This window comes from Oncorhynchus nerka, linkage group LG2 (assembly GCF_034236695.1).
Source record: "Oncorhynchus nerka isolate Pitt River linkage group LG2, Oner_Uvic_2.0, whole genome shotgun sequence".
Classification (NCBI taxonomy): Eukaryota; Metazoa; Chordata; class Actinopteri; order Salmoniformes; family Salmonidae; genus Oncorhynchus; species Oncorhynchus nerka.
In genome coordinates this window covers 66,145,163-66,171,463 of record NC_088397.1, presented here as the reverse complement: position 1 = coordinate 66,171,463, position 26,301 = coordinate 66,145,163, and the positions used below count along the sequence as shown (strand labels likewise).

Here is a 26,301-nt window from a genome sequence, read left to right as displayed (position 1 = left end):
GGAAAAAATGTACTTACTATGACTGTGATATGTGGATATCCCACCTAGCTATCTTAAGATGAATGCACTAACTGTAAGGTGTTCTGGATAAGTGTCTGACTAAAATGTAAATGTAGATCATTCTGCAGGATTTTACAGTGTTGATTTTTTTCTCTCTTCTTTACACTACAAACATGAGTGCAACGACCTGCAAGATACCTACAACAGTGTGCTAAAAAATACTTTCGTTTTAAAACTTTCCTGATTAATAATTTTTCATGGGTGAGAGATATGAGTGACGAATTACCTAAAAGATACTCCTCTTCTAGGTCCCGCCTTCGCTCTATCTCCATTGGCCAATTCTACAGCTCTGCTGTCATTGGACATTTCTTGGTGGTCGTTGCTTGCTTCCGGTGCCGTCTCTGGTTGGCTGGAAATGGCAAATCTTGGTAGCGTCTTGTTAGCGCACGGCAGAAATGTTCTAGATTCACCGTTGCCAAGCCGATAGCAGTTGTATTATATACTAATGTCCTTCTTTGCCCTGAACAACCATGTTTTTGTTGGAGTTTGAGCAACACCCAATGGCTATTCCACGGCATTCTTGATTAAACATATTGTATAGTCAAATATATACAATGGACTGCAAAATCTTAGCGCCGAAATAGCTCAGTTGGGAGAGCGTTAGACTGAAGATCTAAATGTCCCTGGTTCGATCCCGGGTTTCGGCAGCTGGAGGGAGTCTCCTTTTTTTGGCTTGCTTTCTTAAAATTCCTTATTACTCGGAAACGGCGAAAGTAGGACTTTCGATCAACCCTACTACCTGAATCCATGATGTAATAACGTTGCCGTTCTATCATGTATTGTATCCAGCAAAAATACGCTTGTAATTTGTGTAGGCTACTGTCAATAAAGCAGCCTCAATAATGATGTTACAGAATTTCAGCAGGGGGCGATGTTGACCTATTCATTTACTGTACTCTTAGTTTCCACTCAGGCTGCTCTTTGACTGTGGCCTGTGTAATACCAGACTATTCCATCTCCTTACTCACAGGAGGGTTCAGCTGTCTGATATTCATGCTTTACAATAGAACAGAGCGGACGGTACTCACAAATACAGTAAAATATTGTTTTATTACGACAAAATAGATCCAAGGAGGTTGGAGTCAAACAGATTACAGCAGCTTGGAACAAACAGAACAAAGTAAAGTAGCTTGACCCCTTTTCTCTTGGGTTCTTATTACTAAACCCAGATGATGACAGTTTAATATGGGTTTTATTTGCATGGCCATTTGAAGCACCATTGTAACATGGGCAGGAACATTCCAGTGACAAAAAAATATTTATAATAGGTTATGAATGGACAACTCTGAGTGTACCATATGCACCGCATCAAATACAGCAAACTGACTTTATATTATGCACACGTTTAAAGACACTCATATTACGTCTACTTACAACAGGTTAACTTATGAATAATTTACGATTGTAGGTTGGCGGTTTCTCATAGTGTTTGCATGCGCTATCAGGAAATATCACTGATCACATGTTTGAACCTTTTACTGCAGTGGGCTAAATCAGGGTCACACAGAGTGATTATTGGTAGTCTTAAACAAATCTACTTTGAAACAAATCTACTTTGAACAATCTCACACACATGGTTATGGGCTTTAAAAAAAAGAAGACACCTGTACCATGTCAGATATTACATTTTTATATTTCATCCCAATATTACACTTTATATACATCACAGAAGACTGAAATGTAATAAAACTGTTTGACATAGAAACAACAATATGAAATAAAACACAGGTAAAACATAATGTTGACTGCACTGGGCATTTAAGACCAGATCCTGCATCCCTCCTGGTTATTGAGTGATTTCCCAAGGCACAAACACAAATACTGACCAGTCATATCTGTCTGTTTAATCTTTATTGCAGGGCAGGGTTTGGGCACTTACACATAACCATGTGTATGTGACTAATACAATTTGATTTGGGTAGGGTTTGTTTGTGCTGGAAGGATAAAGTACTGGTCTTCTGTTTCTCACGCACAGACTTTCTCTTGAATTTATTGTTAGTGTACATGCCCTATGTATTATACTGTACTATTGAAGGGCCCAGTTGATGATGTGAAGACCTCTAGGAGAGGTGCAGTAGCATGATAACTCAGCTGGGGGTCCTTCATCTACAGGTGTTTTGATTCCCAAAGCACTTTATGTAACATTTGTTTGGCCAATCACTCCTCCTATAGAGGTGGTGTTTACAGTAGCTAGACTGTACTGTACAACTCCAGTGTTTAACTTGTTGAGTGTAGGGGGCAGTATTTTGATGTTTGGATGAAAAACGTACCCAAATGAAACGGTCTATTTCTCAGGCCCAGAAGCTAGAATATGCATAAATTGTCAGATTAGGATAGAAAACACTCTAAAGTTTCCAAAACGGTCAAAATATTGTCTGTGAGTATAACAAAACTGATATTGCAGGCGAAAACCTGAGGAAAATCCAACCAGGAACTGCCTCTTATTTTGAAAGCTCCCTGTTCCATTGCATGCCTTCCCTCCATTTAAAGGGATATCAACCAGATTCCTTTCCCTATGGCTTCCACATGGTGTGAACAGTCTTTAGACATAGTTTCAGCCTTTTATTCTGAAAAAATAGCGAGAACGATCACATCGCATCAGTGGATGGCTGTGTGTCCCAGTTTTGCAAGCGCAACAGCTTGGAGCAGACATTTTCTCTCTATCTCCTATTGAAAAAGCTACGGTCCGGTTGAAATATTATCGATTACTTATTGTAAAAACAACCTGAGAATTGATTATAAAAAACATTTGACATGTTTCTACGAACTTTATGGATACTATTTGGAATTTTCATCTGCCCGTCATGACCTGCACGAGCCTTAGGATTTCTGAACAAAATGCGCCAACCAAATGGAGGTTTTTGGATATAAAAATAATCTTTATGGAACAAAAGGAACATTTAATGTGTAACTGGGAGTCTCGTGAGTGCAAACATCCGAAGATCATCAAAGGTAAGCGATTCATTTTATTGCTTTTCTGACTTCCGTGACCAATCTACTTTGTTGCTAGCTGTTTGTAATGTTTTGTCTACTGAGACAGGTGTCCTCACAAACGCTTGGTTTGCTTTCGCTGTAAAGCTTTTTTGAAATCTGACATACCAGGTGGATTTTTAACAAGCTAAGCTGTGTTTTGCTATATTGCACTTGTGATTTCATGAAAATGAAATATTTTTAGTAATTTAATTTGAATATTGCGCTCTGCAATTCAGAGGATGTTGACGAAAATGATCCCGCTAACGGGATGGGTGCGCCAAGAAGTGAACTCCTACCACCATCATCAGAACAACTAGTAATGCCAGCACCCTGCTGTGGGCAGGGGGAGGGGATACACTAATGATATGATGCTTTGAATGTGAAATGGCTGAGATAGAAGGGGTAGATGAGGCCTCATCAGCACAGATGTAAATTTGGTGTCACTGAAGCAGTGCGTACATTTACACTTATCCACAGTCACTTAGCACTAACAGTAGAAATGGCTTTTCTAGTCTGTCCTGTGGGTCTTATAATAAGCCTGGTAAGCAAGGATAATAGCTCACACACAGCTGGCCTGGCCTGCACTTTGTATTGCTCCGTGGAGGATTGATCAGAGATACTGTCTTCTGTTGAATCATGTACTCTCAGAATCTCCCTGTATTTGTATGCCCACAGAGCCATTTGTTAAATGTCAGTCTAGAGATGTCTAGTCTAGTAGATTTAAATGTCACACAATGGTCTGAGTGGCTGAGCCAGCGAAGCGGGTAGGGGGACCGGATGAACCTCTCATTTCCTTCAGGAGAAGCCCCAAATAGGCCCACTTCCTCATAAACCCCCGCTATATCTTAATACACTTCCTCTATCATAGATCTGGTAGAATGAACTTGCGTAGACCCTATTCTACTAGCGAGGCTAAACAAGCCACGTGCTGTAAATCACCCGTGTACTTGAGTAGGAGAGGAAACAGGATGGCTGTCACCTAAAAGGGTTTGAGGCAACTAATAGTTCGCTGTTGGAGTGGTTTTTGGAGGTCAAATGGTTCCTAGACAGGAGAGAGAGGAAGATATAGGCACACACAGCCATGCACACAAAACCTCTGTGATGTGTCTCCTATCCCGTACTCTAGACATTCCACCTCTTTACTTTGAAACTAGAGCCTACCCACAGGGCACAAACTGGTTGAATTAACGTTTTCAATGCAATTTCCCAAGGTATTGTAACGTGGAATCTATGTGTAAAATACACTGGATTTGCAAAAAGTAATCAACAATTCCATGGTATAAAACTAGATAATGGGACAGATAGAACAGATATCGGGACAGTTGGGAAGATTCCCTGTCTTAGGTCAGTTAAGATCACCACTTTATTTTATGAATGTGAAATGTCCGAATAATAGTAGAGAGAATTATTTATTTCAGCTTTTATTTCTTTCATCACATTCCCAGTGGATCAGAAGTTTAACTGAATTAGTATTTGGTAGCATTGCCTTAAATTGTTTAACTTGGGTCAAATGTTTCTGGTAGCCTTCCACAAGCTTCCCACAGTTGTTGGGTAAATTTTGGCCCATTCCTCCTGACAGAGCTGGTGTAACTGAGTCAGGTTTGTAGGCCTCCTTGCTCACACACGCTTTTTCAGTTCTGCCCACACATTTTCTGTAGGATTGAGGTCAGGGCTTTGTGATGGCCACTCCAATACCTTGACTTTGTTGTCCTTAAACCTTTTTGTAACAACTTTGAAAGTATGCGTGGGGTCATTGTCCATGTGGAAGACCAAGCTTTAACTTCCTGACTGATGTCTTGAGATGTTGCTTCATTATATCCACATACTTTTCTTTCCTTATGATGCCATCTATTTTGTTTAGTGCACCAGTCTCTCCTGCAGCAAAGCAGCCCTACAACATGGTGCTGCCACCCCTGTGCTTCACGGTTGGGATGGTGTTCTTCGACTTGCAAGCCTCCCCCTTTTTCCTCCAAACATAACGACGGTCATTATGGCCAAACAGTTCTATTTTTGTTTCATCAGACCAGAGGACATTTCTCCAAAAAGTACGATCTTTGTCCCCATGTGCAGTTGCAAACCGTTGTCTGGCTTTTTTATGGCGGTTTTGGAGCAGTGTCTTCATCCTTGCTGAGCGGCCTTTCAGGTTATGTCGATATAGGACTCGTTTTACTGTGGATATAGATACTTTTGTATCTGTTTCCTCCAGCATCTTCAAGAGGTCCTTTGTTGTTGTTCTGGGATTGATTTGCACTTTTCACACCAAAGTAGGTTCATCTCTAGGAGACAGAACGCGTCTCCTTCCTGACTTGTATGACGGCTGCGTTGTCCAATAGTGTTTATACTTGCGTACTATTGCTTGTAGAGATGAATGTGGTACCTTCAGACGTTTGGAAATTGTTCCCAAGAAGGAACAGGACTTGTGGAGGTCTACAATTTCTTTTCTGAGGTCTTGGCTGATTTCCTTTGATTTTCCCATGATGTCAAACAAAGAGGCACTGAGTTTGAAGGTAGGCCTTGAAATACATCCACAGGTACACCTCCAATTGACTCAAATGATGTCAATTAGCCTATCAGAAGCTTCTAAAGCCATGACATAATTTTCTGGAATTTTCCAAGCTGTTTAACCTCTCTAGGGTATGTGGGACGGTAGCATCTCACCTCGCCAGTGAAACTGCAGGGCGCCAAATTCAAAACAACAGAAATCCCATAATTACAATTCCTCAAACATACATGTATTTTACACCATTTTAAAGATACACTTGTTGTAAATCGAGCCACAGTGTCCGATTTCAAAAAGGCTTTATGACGAAAGCAAACCAAACGATTATGTTAGGTCAGAGCCAAGTCACAGAAAAACACAGCCATTTTTCCAGCCAAATAGAGGAGACACAAAAAGCAGAAATATAAATCAAATTAATCACTAACCGTTGATGATCTTCATTATATGACACTCATAGGACTTCATGTTACACAATACAGGTACCCCTATGTTTTGTTCGGTAAAGTTCATATTTATATCCAAAAATATGAGTTTACATTGGCGCGTTATGTTCAGTAGTTCCAAAACATCCGGTGATTTTGCAGAGAGCCACATCAATTTCCAGAAATACTAAATGTTGATGAAAATACAAGTGTTATACGTGGAATTTTAGATCCACTTCTCCTTAATGCAACCCTTGTGTCAGATTTCAAAATAACTTTACGGAAAAAGCAAACCATGCAATAATCTGAGTACGGGGCTCAGACGACAAATCAACCCAAAGAGATATCCGCCATGTTGGAGTCAACAGAAGTCAGAAAAAGCATTAAAAAATATTCACTTACCTTTGATGATCTTCATCAGAATGCACTACCAGGAATCCCAGTTCCACAATAAATGTTTGGTTGGTCAATAATGTCTATCATTTATGTTGAAATTCCTCCTTGTTGTTCGCACGTTCAGTACACAATCTAAACTCATAGTCCAAAAAGTTCCGTTACAGTCCGTAGAAACATGTCAAACCGTGTATAGAATCAATCTTTAGGATGTTTTTAACATAAATCTTCAATAATGTTCTAACCGGAGAATTCCTTTGTCTGTAGAAAAGCACTGGAACACGAGGTAACTTTCACGTGAACGTGCGAAACTGAGCTCGTGGCTGCTGGCAGACTTCTGAAACAAGGTTCTAAATACTGTTGACATCTAGTGGAAGCCTTAGGAAGTGCAACATGACCCCATTTCCACTGTATCTTGGATAAGCAAGGATAAGAGTTGAAAACCTACAAACCTCAGATTTCCATTTTTTTTCTTAGGTTTTTGCCTGCCATATGAGTTCTGTTATACTCACAGACATCATTCAAACAGTTTTAGAAACTTCAGATTTAGAAACTATCCAAATCTACTAATAATATGCATATCCTAGGATCTGGGCCTGAGTAGCCGGCAGTTTACTCTGGGCACGCTTTTCATCCGGACGTGAAAATACTTTCCCCTACCCCAAAGAAGTTAAAGGCACAGTCAACTTAGTGTATGTACACTTCTGACCCACTGGAATTGTGATACAGTGAAATAATCTGTCTGTAAACAATTGTTGGAAAACTGTATTGTGTCATGCACAAAGTAGATTTATTAACTGACTTTCCAAAACTATAGTTTGTTAACAAGAAATTTGTGAAAAATGAGTTTTAATGACTCCAACCTAAGTGTATGTAAACTTCCGACTTCAACTGTATATCAAGCCTTTTTTTACATTCTAAAAGCTCCATTGTTAGATTATTTGAACTACTCCTTTAGAATTGGTAGTCTGTCAGGTACTCAGCTGGGAGGTCTGATTTCTAAATTTCTAAAACAAGACCCAGATGGCAAAGACAAAGTCCCAGTCTATATAAAGAAAAGGCCCCTTGCACTTCAATGTTGTGATGCAAATGTACTAGCGAAATGCATAGCACTCAGAATTACAAGAGTTTTACCAGGTATTGTTCATCCTGATCAGACAGGTTTTTTACCTTAACCTTGCATGCAACCATGGAGAGGTAAACATGTTTGAAAAGGGTGTTTTGTTCTTAAATGAAGTTATGTCCTTCATGGAGTCATCAGAATTGTACGGGAAGGTCTGCTCAATCCAAGAGTACAACCAATTAATTACAGCATTACCCCAAAAATGGAGGAGGCAGGTGGCAGTGGGAGGAGGTAGGAAACTGGTCTGTCTGCCCAATATAAAGGATTAAAACTGCCTATGAAATAAAAATAGGAAAGTATACCAGTTTCATTTGAGGACCAGGATGTTGACAACTGTGGCATACAGATTGCAAAATAGTTGGGAAGAGATTTTTGATGTACCGATTCCATGGTACAGGGTGTCTGAGTTGATATATAAAACAACGCAAGATTCAAGACTTCGTGCTTTTCAGCTAAAATTATTATAAAGAATTCTTGCCACCAACAAAATGTTGAATATTTGGGGCATAAAAAATCATCGAAGCTCTGCAGATTTTGTTGTGAGTATACAGAAACAATATACCATTTATTTTGGTATTGCCCTCAGGTAGCCTGTTTCTGGACTCAGGTTTAGCAATGTCTGAAAATGCCGAGCATTGATCTAAAATTGACCCTAGAAATAGTACTGTTAGGAGATCTGGAGAGACCGGGTCAGTCAATTACTAATAACTAGTACTCTCAACTCGCAATCTGTGGAAACTATTCGATTAGATAGATTAAAATTGTGTGTTAAACATCACATCATGTGGAATTGGAGACAAGTGTGAGTTGTTGTGCGGTAGATAGAATGATGGTCAAAGGCTACATAAAACATTAGAAAAAGTATGTTTGAATGACACTGAGGGGCAGTGTTTTGACAACTAATGCCGGTTTGCCTGAGGCTGATGCCGTGCAGGTGTTTGTACACATGCATATACACACACTCTCATTCAAGTAAACGCATACAAAAACACACACATACATGTAATAGTGCCAGACATGCACACAAACATATACAGCTGGCATTGCTGTTATGATTTTAATTGTGCAGTCCTTGTAACAGTCCTTTGTCTTTTATTTATAAATACATTCTATACATGTTTTTAGAATGATTTTTTAATGTATTTTTTAGCACTGTTTGCTGTTTTCTTCTGTCTTTCTCTTTTTTCTCTTTAGTTCATTCTCTTGGTTGTTGGTGCATTGGGGAGGTTCTTGGGGGGTGGGGAATGGAATTAATTGTTTTTTTATTTTAATTTTTCTTCTTGGGGGGCTGTGGGAGGGGTCTCAAATGGTTGAGAGACCGCTATTGGGGAACTTTGGGGGGGGATATTGGAAGGTTCGGGTTCACATTTTTAGCCTGGTGGTAGATCTGTCAACGTGCCCTTGAGCAGGGCATTGACCCTGGATGCTTCTGTGTGTCACTCTGAATGGGAATCTGTTGGATGACTGGTATGATGACTGGTATGATGACTGGTATGATGTAGTTGTTAAGCGGCTTCACTTCAAGTATACTGTATGTTTTGGATATTCAATAATAAAAAATAACAATAATAAAGTTGTATAAATAAGCACATTTAGCCATGATAACACATTTAGGTGAGAACTAAACCAAAAATCAAGCAATGTTTTTCCAATGAAATGTTGTGGGGTTTTTAGATGGTTGAAAGCATAGTGATAACATGTTGGGAATTCTACAAACTTTTGGCTGTCATTTTAAGTGGGTGAATATAGGTTGTAATCTCATTGCTCAATGTCTCAACCAAATTTGACCCAATTGTTGAAATTACGTGGCGTGCCCAGGGGGTAATACTCTCATACAACAGCCCACACATAAAAACACACTCACATATGCGCACACACCCACTCACATGTACAGACATGCAAAAGTGCATGCTAACATGCACACACACCACAAATATGTTTTTGCCTGAGCTGGCAGCAAGAGCACTCAGCAGCCTATAAACAGTTTGTTCACTGACTCCCTGATGACAAACACACAAAGGCTCCCTGGTGACACCAGGACTGCTGCTCAGAACCACGTCTAGACACCCACACCACAACAGACTGACTTTGCTTCCAGGAACTACAGAGGTGACATTTTCTGGTACCATAACAAAACACATAATACACAAACATACACAACAACAAAATCTAATGGAGGTTTATGTCAACATGCTGCAGAGCTAGTCAGTAAACAATTAACTTAGTTTACATCAAGCAAAGTTTTCTAGCCACAACAGAAATTCCCCTCACCCAAACACAGGTATGTGCACTGACTGTGAACTCTGTGAAAGTTGAACTGTCCCTAGCCAATCACACGCCAGATGTACAACATGTTCTTTTACAGAGCAACCAAAATAATAGATTCCTGGAAGTTCTCTCGATATGTTGTTTTGGCAGGGGTGGGTTGAGGGAGAGAGATAAAGAGAGGGGGGGTTGGAGGGTAAAATGGTACCAAGCCAAATATTCCAACACTGACATCTTTGAGACTTCACGCTCAATGGAAATTGACTGTAATGCAACATACAGATGTAACATCTTAATTTGAGCCAGTTTACTACAGCAGGAAAATACTCCTGCAGCAACAAGAAATGTCAATTATTATAATTATTTGGAAAAAAATGGGGTTGATACATTTTACGTTAGGGCAAATCAAGTCTGACATTTTAAAGTGTAAATTATTTACTTTTGAAGCCTATTTAAACCTTGAATATACAACAAGTTAGCATTTCCTGCTGTCCAGGAACATTTTCAGCAAAAAAAAAATGGGTGATCAAATTAATATCTTACATCTGTAGACCAAATGTGTATTCAATAGTGAATTTAGCTTTAGCACTGAAACAGTATGATCTTAAAGAGAAGTAGAGAATTGTTGCTTGTTGGTTTCATTAATTCAGTGTCTCTGGGCAAGCCTGTGGCACAAGGAGTGTTTATTCAGTTCACCACTACATATAAATCTGAGATCACCTCCATCATCATCATTTCACTTACATTTTAACAGACACTTTATCCATAGCAACATGCAGGAGTTATTAAGGTTAAGTTTCTCGCTCAAGGGCACATTGACAGATTTTTGGGATTCGAACCAGAAACCTTTCGGTTACTAGCCCAACGTAGAGTGAAGGCATATTCTGTTTTGTGCTGTTTGCTGTGTATCAGTCAGTGCATTGAACTTGGAGTCAACCTTTCTTCAGTTAATCAGTGTGTTAATCTGTACCTTTAGACAGTGCCATGGAGATCCATGTGCTTTTTCCCGTCACACCCTGCAGCAAGACAACCTTCCACCAGCAGAAAGAACAGAATGCGTGTTATGTCTCATCTCTCTTCAACTGAGAAAAATCATCCCATTGTGTAATGGATCTGCTCCGTGAGAAACATATCTGACCCACACACTCCCAGCGGGCAACAGAGGTGCATTGTTTCATTTTGTAATCCATCCACTCATCATCAGTGGCGTATCAGTGATGTGCAACTCATTTCAATCCTGTTTTCCATACAGTTTTGTATTCTGCATTAAATCAGCATTGAAGTGCCCAAACCCGTCTGGCACATATTTGAAACATGGACCAGAGGAGGCTGCTGGGAGGAGCTATAGGAGGACCTGCTCATTGCAATGGCTGGAAGTTAGTGCAATGTTCAGAGAAAGTCGCTCTTATCATTGTTTTGTTCCAAAACAGGGGAGAGGGTATACATATTGAAAGGTTCAAAGGATTCCTAAATTACCCCCATCACCACAGCATAGTCTGATTTGATAATATTTTGATGTGGCAATTTATATGGTTTTAGAGATATTTAGGAAAATGCCAAACCCCCTATCACACATCTCTTTTAGCTACCCAAGCAGGGTTATTTTGATCTGCCTTTTTTTCTCACATAAATCTGACACTGATTACTTTATCACCCTTCCTTTAATGTTATAAGGGCTTTGCGCTGTTGATGTAGGGAGGTGTAATGTGAGATGCTATGTGGCATGACTTGGTGGTTGTAATTTTCCTTCAGAGGGACTTCCAATACTCCAATACTAAGGGTCAGGCCAAGAATGTGGTATGTCTGTCCATTGGCTCTTGTGTTGGAACCTGCATGTTTTTCTAACATGGCCAGAAGGAATCTTCAGTGTGCACAGGCACAAGACGCTATTCCTGGATGTTGTCTGTTGTTAGTGTTGCTGTGACCTCTGGTTTATATCATTCCTCCTGCAGCTGTGTCCTGGTCGGCTGGGAAATGAAGACGGCACAGAACAGGGCGTGGAGAGGGAAGTGTGTGAAGTATGTTCATTCATACATGAGTGTTCGTGTATGTGTTTGTGTGTGTGCGTGCGTGCGCATGTGTGTGTATGTATGTGTACATCAGCAGAAACCCTAACTCTTATTACCCCCCCCCCCTCCCCCCTAAAGGTCTGTGAGGAGGACATATGACCATAGTGACCACTCCAGTAAGTCCTCTGATGACAGATAATAACTGGTATGCCAAGGCCAGACAGTAAGTGAGGTAGAGAATATAGAGAATACGGCAGCTAGACCATCTTTAAACAACTTACCCACCGTCAACCACACCACACCTCACAGACACAAGGATGAGGTGCCATTTTTGAGAAGGCCGGAAGGATTAGAGTGTGTGAATGTGTCACAGTGACTTTGTGAGGTGACATTTAGTGCGTGTGTGATAGTGCGTCTATCGGCTACAGATGAGAGGTTTGGTAAATAGCAGTTGAGGTGAGCTAGGCAACCAGGACTGGTGAGACCTGCTCATTGTCCTGGTCCCATGGGGTGTTTATGTAGGCCTAATGCTGTGTACTCAGTGGCTCAGGGCTGTGTTTACACAGAGACAGCAGCTCCTTCCGCCAGGAACACACAGGAGACAGGGAAGGAGAAACAGAAATATGAACAGGGTAAAAGAAAGGGAGAGGGAGAGAGGGCGTGTGAGACTGTGTGCTGTGTGGGTGGTTTGTGGATCCATGTGTGTCGTGCTGGTGGCATTGGACCGCGATGATAGCCCTCGGACAGATGAGTCCTCTGCTAAAGGCACTAATTACCAGTGCCGCTGTCCTAATTATCAGGATCCATTGTTACATTCTCGATATCTGAGGCTGGTAACACTAATAAACTTATGCTCTGCAGCAGAGGTAACTCTGGGTCTTCCTTTCCTGTGGCGGTCCTCATGAGAGCCAGTTTCATCATAGCGCCTGATGGTTTTTGCAACTGACTTGAAGAAACTTTTGAAGTTCTTGAAATTTTCCGTATTGTCTGACCTTCTTGTCTTAAAGTAATGGACTGTTGTTTCTCTTTGCTTATTTTAGCTGTTCTTGCCATAATTTGGACTTGGTCTTTTACAAAATAGGCCTATCTTCAGCATACCACCCCTGACTTGTCATAACACAACTGATTTGCCAAGGGTGTCTTAGTCGTGCAATTTCACAGCTAACTAGTATGTTTGGTGCAGTTTTTCTCAAGTGGAAAAATGTACATGAAAACGAATCGGCTCTTGTTGAATGACAACAAACATTTAATTGAAGAATCCCACCCATAGTTTCCAGTCCTACTAGGAGTTGTACTTTTGACCAATCACCAACGAAGGGGCATAGGCTTCTGCTACCGAACTTCGACCTGCCTAAAGAAAACATTTTTTGTGCACGAACACCATAACAAACAAAAATGTCAAAAAAATGTCTTAATATATGCGCAAACTGTTTCGACTGGGAAGGCCATTGGTTACTCCCATATATGCATATATAACAGTGCAGGCTCCTCAGAGGAGGTAGGGGAGAACCATGCTCCCCAGTAAATTTCATTCGATTTTTTTTGTTTACATTTAAAAAGTTAGCCTTTTTACGTAACACTATAATAAATATAATCACATGTCACCAAATAACTGATTAAAACACACTATTTTGCAAAGAAGGCCAACAGTAGCCTCAACAGCACTCTGTAGGGTTGCACTATGGTATAACCGGAGGACAGCTAGCTTCCGTCTTCCTCGGGGTACATTGACTTCAATACAAAACCTGAGGCTCATGGTTCTCACTCCCTTCCATAGACCTACACAGTAATTATGACAAATTCCGGAGGATGTCCTCCAACCTACCAGCATGAACTGACATGTTGTACACCCAATCAAAGGATCAGATAATTAATCTAGTACTGAAAGCATAATCTACAGCTTACTAGCACTGCAGTGCATGGAATATAGTGAGTAGTTGACTAGTTTACAATTTTGAACAAATCAATTTCTTCCAAAATGAAGGAAAAGCAAGAGAGAAATAGAGAGGGAGTGTCATTTTTGTTCTACTTTCAGCTTCACTGATTTAACTAGCAAATGCAGCTTCCTAGTTTAGCCTACTGAAAATACCCTGTTCAAACAGAGGGATGCTAGGTTAGCAAGCTGGCTATGACTATCCAACAGAACACTGGAAGTCTTCCAAGTCAAGGTAAGCTTTTGGTTTTATTCATTTATTGCCACCGGGCCCTGTCGGTGTAACTGCTTACTGACTGTACACTGTAACGTTACTGCATGATTGTAGCAGGTTTACTAATGCATTAGTTATTTTAGCTATGTTACTTTAGCTAATATGGTGATAACGATGTAGGCTGTGTGTAGAGGTTTCACTGTCACCTACAAGACCCTGCTAGGTAAAGTCCCCCCTTATCTCAGCTCGCTGGTCACCATAGCATCTCCCACCTATAGCACACGCTCCAGCAGGTATATCTCTCTAGTCACCCCCAAAACCAATTCTTTCTTTGGCCGCCTCTCCTTCCAGTTCTCTGCTGCCAATGACTGGAACGAACTACAAAAATCTCTGAAACTGGAAACACTTATCTCCCTCACTAGCTTTAAGCACCAACTGTCAGAGCAGCTCACAGATTACTGCACCTGTACATAGCCCACCTATAATTTAGCCCAAACAACTACCTCTCCCAACTGTATTTAATTAATTAATTTATTTTGCTCCTTTGCACCCCATTATTTTTATTTCTACTTTGCACATTCTTCCATTGCAAATCTACCATTCCAGTGTTTTACTTGCTATATTGTATTTACTTTAACGCCTTTTTTGCCTTTACTTCCCTTATCTCACCTCATTTGCTCACATCGTATATAGACTTGTTTATACTGTATTATTGACTGTATGTTTGTTTTACTCCATGTGTAACTCTGTGTCGTTGTATGTGTCGAACTGCTTTGCTTTATCTTTGCCAGGTCGCAATTGTAAATGAGAACTTGTTCTCAACTTGCCTACCTGGTTAAATAAAGGTGAAATAAATCAAATAAATAAATCAAATAAACTTGGAAAGGTATTTTCACCTGGTCACATACAGCTGACGTGTTGTGCACTGAAGTCCACAAGCGAAGGGAAGAGGTGAAAAGAGGAGAGTGCATAGATGCGAGAAGGAATACAACGTGGCTGCTATGAAAGTGAACTGTGTTTACGCGTGATCAGGGGAGTATTCATTCCCCTGATTCTGTTGAAAAACATTTCTTAACGGAAGCAAACGGAACAAAACAGGGATAAACATACTTGAATTTGTCCAATAGAAACGTTTGTTTGCAACTCATTTTACAACCTATATCAGCTAGATGCAGGCAAGAGTGTGCAAGGCAGTATTGAATGTCACAGTCTGTCCATGTGTCGCTGTCTGTCACCTCAAATGTGTCTCTTGAACTGTGTGCACCTACAGTACATTGGAAAATGTAATTCATAGGCTAGGTTGTAGCAACCTCATTACGGGTATATGGAAAATCCGACTATCATGTAGTGGCCTAAACGTATCGCTGTTACATTGAACTGGATGAATGGAATATGAATGACAGTGATCCAATATGCTGTAATAGTAACAAGGCCATGCTTAAGAAAAATCGCCACTGATATATAAATTGGTTACTCCCCATGACACACACATGGGAGATGTTCGGCATAAAAAGTGGTATGTGAATCATAACATTATCTGTATCAAATGTAGCAAGCTATCTAATGTAATATTTGTAAACAAATTACTGTTACAATTTAACCACCGCATTTCCCATACAAAGGCCAAAGCTCGTGCTGCTGTCTTGCCCAAATTAGCTAACTCAACACACTAGATCGTTTTGGATAAAACTTTAGACTTTCCTCTGTAGATGGATTTTAGAAAAAGTTCACATTTGAAGTTCAACTGTAGCTAATAATACTCACATACAGTGGGGCAAAAAAGTATTTAGTCAGCCACCAATTGTGCAAGTTCTCCCACTTAAAAAGATGAGAGAGGCCTGTAATTTTCATCATAGGTACACTTCAACTATTTAGAATTAGAAAAAGAAATCCAGAAAATCACATTGTAGGATTTTTAATGAATTTATTTGCAAATTATGGTGGAAAATAAGTATTTGGTCAATAACAAAAGTTTATCTCAATACTTTGTTATATACCCTTTGTTGGCAATGACAGAGGTCAAACGTTTTCTGTAAGTCTTCACAAGGTTTTCACACACTGTTGCTGGTATTTTGGCCCATTCCTCCATGCAGATCTCCTCTAGAGCAGTGATGTTTTGGGGTTGTTGCTGGGCAACACGGACTTTCAACGCCCTCCAAAGATTTTCTATGGGGTTGAGATCTGGAGACTGGCTAGGCCACTCCAGGACCTTGAAATGCTTCTTACGAAGCCACTCCTTCATTGCCCGGATGGTGTGTTTGGGATCATTGTCATGCTGAAAGACCCAGCCACGTTTCATCTTCAATGCCCTTGCTGATGGAAGGAGGTTTTCACTCACGATACATGGCACCACCCATTCTTTCCTTTACACGGATCAGTCGTCCTGGTACCTTTGCAGAAAAACAGCCCCAAAGCATGATGTTTCCACCCCCATGCTTCACAGTAGGTATGGTGTTCTTTGGATGCAACTCCAAACACGACGAGTTTTTACCAAAAAGTTATATTTTGGTTTCATCTGACCATATGACATTCTCCCAATCTTCTTCTGGATCATCCAAATGCTCTCTAGCAAACTTCAGACAGGCCTGGACATGTACTGGCTTAAGCAGGGGGACACGTCTGGCACTGCAGGATTTGAGTCCCTGGCGGCGTAGTGTATTACTGATGGTAGGCTTTGTTACTTTGGTCCCAGCTCTCTGCAGGTCATTCACTAGGTCCCCCCGTGTGGTTCTGGGATTTTTTCTCACTGTTCTTGTGATCATTTTGACCCCACGGAGTGAGATCTTGCGTGGAGCCCCAGATCGAGGGAGATTATCAGTGGTCTTGTATGTCTTCTATTTCCTAATAATTGCTCACACAGTTGATTTCTTCAAACCAAGCTGCTTACCTATTGCAGATTCAGTCTTCCCAGCCTGGTGCAGGTCTACAATTTTGTTTCTGGTGTCCTTTGACAGCTCTTTGGTATTGGCCATAGTGGAGTTTGGAGTGTGACTGTTTGAGGTTGTGGACAGGTGTCTTTTATACTGATAACAAGTTCAAACAGGTGCCATTAATACAGGTAACGAGTGGAGGACAGAGGGGCCTCTTAAAGAAGAAGTTACAAGTCTGTGAGAGCCAGAGATCTTGCTTGTTTGTAGGTGACCAAATACTTATTTTCCACCATAATTTGCAAATAAATTCATTAAAAATCCTACAATGTGATTTTCTGGATTTTCTTCTCTCATTTTGTCTGTCATAGTTGAAGTGTACCTATGATGAAAATTACAGGCCTTTCTCATCTTTTTAAGTGGGATAACTTGCACAATTGGTGGCTGACTAAATACTTTTTTGCCCCACTGTATATATATATATGACACTAATGGACATTGACTCTGCTGTGGGTCTAGATTCACCAGTAGGTATAGAGTGACCATAAGGCAGTATCTTGATACCAATGACCCATGCCATTGGATGGTGTGTTGGATTTGGAAAGGAAGGGGATAGGGAGAGCTCTGACACACTCAGCTGTGGCGTAGACAGACAGTGTCACCCTGAGAGAGGACGGAGGGATTCAGACCCCCCTCTCCGTGCCTCATGTTAAGGTTGGGTTATTGCTAGTCTGTGTTGCAGACCTGGGATAAATATAGTTTTAACTATGCTATGTGGAAAGTAACTGTTTTTTCCATTGGATTGGCTGCTACTGTATCAACTAATGGTAGGGCTGTATCTGTAACTGCATGTAGAAGATAGAATGAATAGAGCACACACAATCGCTTATACCATTCCATGGCATCCCTCACATACGCTCAGAAAAAAAGGTGCCATCTAGAACATTAAAGGGTTCTTTGGCTGTCACCATAGGAGAATAACCTTCCACAGAGGGTTCTACATGGAACTCAAAAGGGTTCTACCTGTAACCAAAAGGGGTTCTCCTATGTGGACAGCTGAAGAACCCATTTGGGACTTTTTTTTCTAAGAGTTTAGGTTAGCTATGGGAGGTATCGGCTAGTCTATAGGAGGTATCGGCTAGTCTATGTGAGGTGTAGGCTAGTATATAGCTAGAGCTCGCTGGTCAGGAACACCTCCTGGCCCTATCCATAATAACCATGCATGGTATGGAGGAATGGATCTAAAAAAAAGTAGAGGAGTTGATCAGAAAACCAGTCAGTATCTGGTGTGATCACCATTTCCCTCATGCAGCATGACACATCTCCTTCACATAGAGTTGATCAGGCTATTGATTGTGGCCTGTGGAATGTTGTTCCATTCCTCTTCAATGGCTGTGGGAAGTTGCTGGAACTGGAACACCCTGCCGTACATGTCGATCCAGAGCATTCCAAACATGCTCAATGGGTGACATGTCTGGTGAGTATGCAGGCCATGGAAGAACATTTTCAGCTTCCAGGAATTGTGTACAGACCCTTGCGACACGGGGCCGTGCATTATCATGCTGACAAAATGAGGTGATGGCAGCAGGTGAATGGCAATCTCGCCACGGTATCTCTGTACATTCAAATTGCCATCCTTAAAATGCAATTGTGTTTGTTGTCCGTAGCTTATGCCTGCCCATACCATAACCCCACCGCCACCATGGGGCACTCTTTTCACAACGTTGACATCAGCAAACAGCTGACCCACATGACGGAATACATGCTGTCTGCCATCTCCCCAGTACAGTTGAAACAGTGAAGAGCACACTTCTCCAGCATGCCAGTGGCCATTGAAGGTGAGCATTTTCCCAGTGAAGTCGGTTATGATGCCAAACTTCAGTCAGGTAAAGACCCTTTTTCGGTTGTTCAGACACCCACAGTTCCATCTGCTGTCCGGGTGGCTCATCTCAGACTATCCCGCAGGTTAAGAATCCAGATGTGGAGGTCCTGGGCTGGCGTGGTTACATGTGGTCTGAGGTTGTGAGGCCGGTTAGACATACTGGGCGGCAGGGTGGCCTAGTGGTTAGAGCGTTGTAAGTTCAAATCCCTGAGCTGACAAGGTACAAATCTGTCGTTCTGCCCCTGAACAGGCAGTTAACCCACTGTTCCTAGGCTGTCATTGAAAATAAGAATTTGTTCTTAACTGATTTGCCTAGTTAAATGAAGGTAAAAATACTGCCAAATTTGCTAAAACGATGTTGGAGGTGGCTTAGGGTAGAGAAATGTACATTAAATCCTCTGGCAACAGCTCTGATGGACATTCCTGCAGGCAGCATTCCAATTGCACGCTCCTTCAAAACTTGAGACATCAGTGACATTGTGTTGTGTGACAAAATTGCACATTTTAGAGTGGTGTTTTATTGTTTCCGGCACAAGGTGCACCTGTTGAATCATGCTGCTTAATCAGCTTCTTGATATGCTACACCTGTCAGGTGGATGGATTATAATGGTAAAGGAGAGATGTTCACTAATAGGGATGTAAACAAATTTGTGCTCACAGTTTGAGAGAAATAAGCTTTTTGTGCATATGGAACATTTCTGTGATCTTTTATTTCAGCTCATGAAACATGGGACCAACATGTTCCGTTTATATTTTTGCTCAGTATAGCTCAAACAGGGCCAGTCAGGCCACTATCTACTATTACTATAAATGGGAAGAGGGAACCATAGTACTGTGACCCTGAGTGAGAGGAGTTATGCTGATGTTTGCTCCTCACCGTGATGAGGCTGTGTCCCAAATGTCACGCTATTCCCTTTATAGTGCTCTCAATTTGACCAGGGCTGACCAGAGGCCTTTGGGCCCTGATCAAAAGTAGTGCACTACATAGGGAATAAGGTGTCATTTGGGGCCCTGCCCAAGACTCCACAGGGTCCCGGGTCACCCACCTGATCCGCTGACACACCGGCCCAGAGAGGGAGACTAATGTCCATCACACAAACACTCTGATACACACACTACACACACATAGACACAGAGACACATACTGCACACACTCACTCTACACCCACATCCATCCAATGTGCGCATGTTTACCTACAGCTGTTTATATCAATGTTTGTGTGTAGTTAATGTATCAATTCCTGAGTGTGATGTGTTCATCGATGTGTGTTAACGAATATCGGGGGTGATGACAGAACGTGAGATGTCTCACTTGAGTCTCGCTTCCATTTTATGCAAGAGAGGGTTAATGGAATCTAGCAACTAGAGCCTCAGGAGCTCCAAGCATGGCCATTAGAGAGCACGAGAACGAGGGAAAGAGGGAGGAGAAGGGGAGAGAGTCATGTGTCCAGCCAGTTACATTAGATTTGAGCTTTTCAGTGATCCAGCCCACGGCTTGTTGATCCCTCTTCATCTCTATTCGATACTGTGTCAGGAGACCTTACTTAGACTTGGCTGTCACTCCTATCTTTACCTTCGTCCTGTAAACAGACATAGACACATACAAACACACACTTTCCTAGTGGTGCCACCACAACTGTACATAGGCTGTAGGGTGATAGAGGGAGCGGGAACTGAGAGGGAACTAGATGAGCAGCATAGGGGAAAGAAGAGAGGATTAGAGAAATCTCACTGCCATGACTCATTTATGCTGTCCAGACTATTATTAGTTGAGAGAAGAGGGGGAGAACTTGCAGACGTGTTTACGTGCTGCTGTGCGTTTTGTTGCTAACCTTACTTTGCTACCTGACAAATTTACTTTTACAAATTTTTAATTACCGTTTATATTTTTAGTTTTTCCCTCACTCAACTTTTTTTCATTCAACTTTTTCACTCCGGACATGGTTCGTCAGGACCTCCAACAGCCGAAGCTAAGTAGTAACATTAACATGATGCCTTCTAATTGCAGTCGCTGTACTCATAATATACAGGAGAACGATCACCTTACGGCGAGGATAGCTGTGCTGCAAGCCCAGTTTCAGACGCAATCGTTAGGCAAGGGTAATTTCAGTGTAGGAAAGGATGAAACAGCGTCTGTGCCACCAATAAGTACAGATAGTAACGTTAGTATAAATACCCTCGCACGGTCCCCGCAGCCGGACAACTTTCTCATGGCTTCTGGAGGGAAATGCTGTAGGAATGCTCAACCGGTGTCGTTCATTCAGCCGACAAACTTTCAACCGGTTCTCCCCATTAAGCAGCGAGTCAGAGTCAGAGGCCGAGCCTTCTCTGGTCTCTACTCCTCCCATTACGGGGTCCGAGACACCGAAGCCTCCCACCATTAGCTCTGACAAATTGAAAACCCTAGTCATTGGCGACTCCATTACCTGCAGTATTAGACTTACAACGAATCATCCAGCGATCATACACTGTTTACCAGGGAGCAGGGCTACCGACGTTAAGGCTAATCTGAAGATGGTGCTGGCTAAAGCTAAAACTGGCGAGTGTAGAGAGTATAGGGATATTGTTATCCACGTCGGCACCAACGATGTTAGGATGAAAGAGTCAGAGGTCACCAAGCGCAACATAGCTTCAGCATGTAAATCAGCTAGAGAGATGTGTCGGCATCGAGTAATTGTCTCTGTCCCCCTCCCAGTTAGGGGGAGTGATGAGCTCTACAGCAGAGTCTCACAACTCAATTGCTGGTTGAAAACTGTTTTTTGACAGTTGGCCCTCTTTCTGGGACTCACTCACAAACAGGACCAAGGCCTGTTGAGGAGTGACGGACTCCATCCTAGCTGGAGGGGTGCTGTCATCTTATTTACGAACATAGACAGGGCTCTAGCTCCCCTAGCTCCACAATGAAATAGGGTGCAGGCCAGGCAGCAAGCTGTTAGCCAGCCTGCCAGCTTAGTGGAGTCTGCCACTAGCACAGTCAGTGTAGTCAGCTCAGCTATCCCCATTGAGACCGTGTCTATGCCTCGACCTAGGTTGGGCAAAACAAAACATGGCGGTGTTCGTTTTAGCAATCTCACTCGAATAAAGACCTCCTCCATTCCTGCCATTATTGAAAGAGATCGTGATACCTCACATCTCAAAATAGGGCTACTTAATGTTAGATCCCTCACTTCCAAGGCAGTTATAGTCAATTAACTAATCACTGATCATAATCTTGATGTGATAGGCCTGACTGAAACATGGCTTACGCCTGATGAATTTACTGTGTTAAATGAGGCCTCACCACATGGTTACACTAGTGACCATATCTCCCGCACATCCCGCAAAGGCGGAGGTGTTGCTAACATTTACGATAGCAAATTTCAATTTACAAAAAAACCTAAAACGTTTTCATCTTTTGAGCTTCTAGTCATGAAATCTATGCAGCCTACTCAATCACTTTTATAGCTACTGTTTACAGACCTCCTGGGCCATATACAGCGTTCCTCACTGAGTTCCCTGAATTCCTATCGGACCTTGTAGTCATAGCAGATAATATTCACATTTTTGGTGACTTTAATATTCACATGGAATAGTCCACAGACCCACTCCAAAAGGCTTTCGGAGCCATCATCGACTCAGTGGGTTTTGTCCAACATGACTCCGGATCTACTCACTGCCAGTCATACTCTGGACCTAGTTTTGTCCCATGGAATAAATGTTGTGGATCTTAATGTTTTTCCTCATAATCCTGGACTATTGGCCCACCATTTTATTACGTTTGCAATCGCAACAAATAATCTGCTCAGACCCCAACCAAGGAGCTATAAATTCTCAGACAAATTCTTAACCACCTAACTGAGGAACTCAATTTAACCTTGCGCAATACCCTAGATGCAGTTGCACCCCTAAAAACTAAAAACATTTGTCATAAGAAACTAGCTTCCTGGTATACAGAAAATACCTGAGCTCTGAAGCAAGCTTCCAGAAAATTGGAACGGAAATGGCGCCACACCAAACTGGAAGTCTTCCGACTATCGTGGAAAGACCGTACCGTGCAGTATCGAAGAGCTCTCACTGCTGCTCGATCATCCTATTTTTCCAACTTAATTGAGGAAAATAAGAACAATCCGAAATGTCTATTTGATACTGTCGCAAAGCTAACTAAAAAGCAACATTCCCCAAGAGAGGATGGCTCCTCTTTAAATCTGTGTATTCCTCCAAAGCTCAGTTGTCCGGAGTCTGCACAACTCTGCCAGGACCTAGGATCAAGAGAGACACTCAAGTGTTTTAGTACTATATCTCTTGACACAATTATGAAAATAATCATGGCCTCTAAACCTTCAAGCTGCATACTGGACCCTATTCCAACTAAACTACTGAAAGAGCTGCTTCCTGTGCTTGGCCCTCCTATGTTGAACATAATAAACGTCTCTCTATCCACCGGATGAGTACCAAACTCACAAAAATTGGCAGTAATAAAGCCTGTCTTGAAAAAGACAAACCTTGACCCAGAAAATATAAAAAACTATCGGCCTATATCGAATCTCACATTCCTCTCAAAAATGGTAGAAAAAGCTGTTGCGCAGCAACTCACTGTCTTCCTGAAGACAAACAATGTATACGAAATGCTTCAGTCTTTTTTTAGACCCCATCGTAGCACTGAGACTGCACTTGGGAAGGTGGTAAATTACCTTTTAATGGTGTCAGACCGAGGCTCTGCATCTGTCCTCGTGCTCCTAGACCTTAGTGCTGCTTTTGATACCATCGATCACCACATTCTTTTGGAGAGATTGGAAACCCAAATTGGTCTACACGGACAAGTTATGGCCTGGTTTAGATCTTATCTGTCGGAGAGATATAAATTTGTCCCTGTAAATGTTTTGTCTATTTTGTCTGACAAATCAACTGTAAATTTCGGTGTTCCTCAAGGTTCCGCTTTAGGACCACTATTGTTTTCACAAAATATTTTACCTCTTGGGGGATGTAATTCGAAAACATAATGTTAACTTTCACTGCTATGCGGATGACACACAGCTGTACATTTCAATGAAACAGGGTGAAGCCCCAAAATTGCCCTCGCTGGAAGCCTGTGTTTCAGACATAAGGAAGTGGATGGCTGCAAACTTTCTACTTTTAAACTCGGACAAAACAGGGATGCTTGTTCTAGGTCCCAAGAAACAAAGAGATCTTCTGTTGAATCTGACAATTAATCTTGATGGCTGTACAGTTGTCTCAAATAAAACTGTGAAGGACCTCGGCGTTACTCTGGACCTTGATCTCTCTTTTGACGAACATATCAAATCTGTTTCAAGGACAGCTTTTTTCCATTGACGTAACATTGCAAAAATCAGACATTTTCTGTCCAAAAATGATGCAGAGAAATGAATCCATGCTTTTGTTACTTCTAGGTTAGACTACTGCAATGCTCTACTTTCCGGCTACCCGGATAAAGCACTAAATAAACTTCAGTTAGTGCTAAATACGGCTGCTAGAATCCTGACTAGAACCAAAACATTTGATCATATTACTCCAGTGTTAGCCTCCCTACACTGGCTTCCTGTTAAGGCAAGGGCTGATTAAGGTTTTACTGCTAACCTACAAAGCATTACATGGGCTTTCTCCTACCTATCTTTTCCGATTTGGTCCTGCCGTACATACCTACACATACGCCACAGTCACAAGACGCAGGCCTCCTAATTGTCCCTAGATTTTCTAAGCAAACAGCTGGAGGCAGGGCTTTCTCCTATAGAGCTCAATTTTTATGGAATGGTCTGCCTACCCATGTGAGAGACGCAGACTCGGTCACAACCTTTAAGTCTTTATTGAAGACTCATCTCTTCAGTAGGTCCTATGATTGAGTGTAGTCTGGCCCAGGAGTGTGAAGGTGAACGGAAAGGCACTCGAGCAACGGACCACCCTTGCTGTGTCTGCCTGGCCGGTTCCCCTCTCTCCACTGGGATTCTCTGCCTCTAACCCTATTACAGGGGCTGAGTCACTGGCTTACTGGTGCTCTTCCATGCCATCCCTAGGAGGGGTGCGTCACTTGAGAGGGTTGAGTCACTGACGTGGTCTTCCTGTCTGGGTTGGCGCCCTTCCCCCTTGGGTTGTGCCGTGGCAGAGATCTTTGTGGGCTATACTAGGCCTTGTCTCAAGATGGTAAGTTGGTGGTTGAAGATATCCCTCTAGTGGTGTTGGGGCTGTACTTTGGCAAAGTGGGTGGGGTTATATCCTGCCTGTTTGGCCCTGTCCGGGGGTATCGTCAGATGGGGCCACAGTGTCTCCCGACCCCTCCTGTCTCAGCCTCCTAGGATCAGTCTGTTATATCTGGAGTATTTCTCCTGTCTTATCCGGTGTCCTATGTAAATGTATGTATGCTCTCTCTAATTCTCTCTTTCTTTCTCTCTCTCGGAGGACCTGAGTCCTAGGACCATGCCTCAGGACTACCTGGCATGATGACTCCTTGTTGTCCCCAGTCCACCTGGCCGTGCTGCTGCTCCAGTTTCAACTGTTCTGCCAGCGGCTAAGGAACCCTGACCTGTTCACTGTGATTACTATTATTTGACCATGCTGGTCATTTATGAACATTTGAACATCTTGGCCATGTTCTGTTATAATCTCCACCCGGCACAGCCAGAAGAGGACTGGCCACCCCTCATAGCCTGGTTCATCTCTAGGTTTCTTCTTAGGTTATTGCTTTCTAGGGTTTTTTTCCTAGCCACCGTGCTTCTACACCTGCATTGCTTGCTGTTTGGGGTTTTAGGCTGGGTTTCTGTACAGCACTTTGATATATCAGCTGATGTCCTCTTTAAATAAATACATTTGATTTGATTTGACATCTATACAGAGAGAGATGGAGGGGAAAGTTGGCTGGCCAGAAGATGTTGTTGTTGGAGAGTGGTAACTGGAAAGGAGGAGAGGTTGTCACTGATGATGTTCAGAGGATGACATACAGACACTAAAATAATGATATTTACTCTTTCAGCAGTAAGTCTGTGCTCTCCTTTCCCGCTCCCTCTCTCTCTCCCTCTGTGAAGGTAGTGCCATGGCTATATTTAAGCCACCCTCTCCAAGTCAGCATGTCCTCTCATTATCTAGCACTGCCTCTAATTTACCTCTCTTTCTCTCCTATTAAACACTCAAGCTGCTTTTAGCACTCCAACTGAAGGTTACAGTCCCCCCCCTCCCTCCTTCCTTCCTTCCCTCCCTCCTTCCCTCCAGCTCTCAAGACTCTCAAAGTTTCAGGGTTGCTCCTTTCAATTCTCATTAATAGTTCCTCAGTTCCTTTCCCCTGTGTCTGTAGAGGGCTGTTCCAGTTCTTGTGCTGTCTAGGTCCCTCCAGAGTGTACGTATGGGGATGTGGAGAGGCCCAGTGTGGAGGATGGCAGAGCGTTTTATCTCACTTTGTTGCAAAAGCTACTTTTTAGTTGAATACTTGACTCATCACCACCGTTATGGCGTTGCACAGTTGCACTGTCTGAGCCAAACTCTGTAGTTTAACACTCATTGAGAAAGGTGTGCATGTGTTAAGAAGCTAAACCCTTCTCTCTCCTCTGTGGTTGGCATGCCCCCAGTCTGCTGTCCTCTTTTGTTCTCAGCCAGTCTGTGTTCTCTGAGAGAGTGACTGGGCCAAATGCCTGCTACTCCTTGGCAGCCAAACAACCTCTCCCTACACATCTATCTC

General features: G+C 42.2%; 1 non-coding gene and 1 pseudogene across 1 annotated transcript; one reads left to right on the top strand and one right to left on the bottom strand.

The window, feature by feature from the left end:
- Positions 1 to 26,301, bottom strand: part of LOC115131471 (transmembrane and coiled-coil domains protein 2-like) — a 53,864-nt pseudogene that overhangs the window by 8,646 nt on the left and 18,917 nt on the right.
- On the top strand, positions 635 to 707 carry trnaf-gaa (transfer RNA phenylalanine (anticodon GAA)). Its single transcript has one exon. It is a non-coding gene; the product is annotated as a tRNA-Phe (tRNA).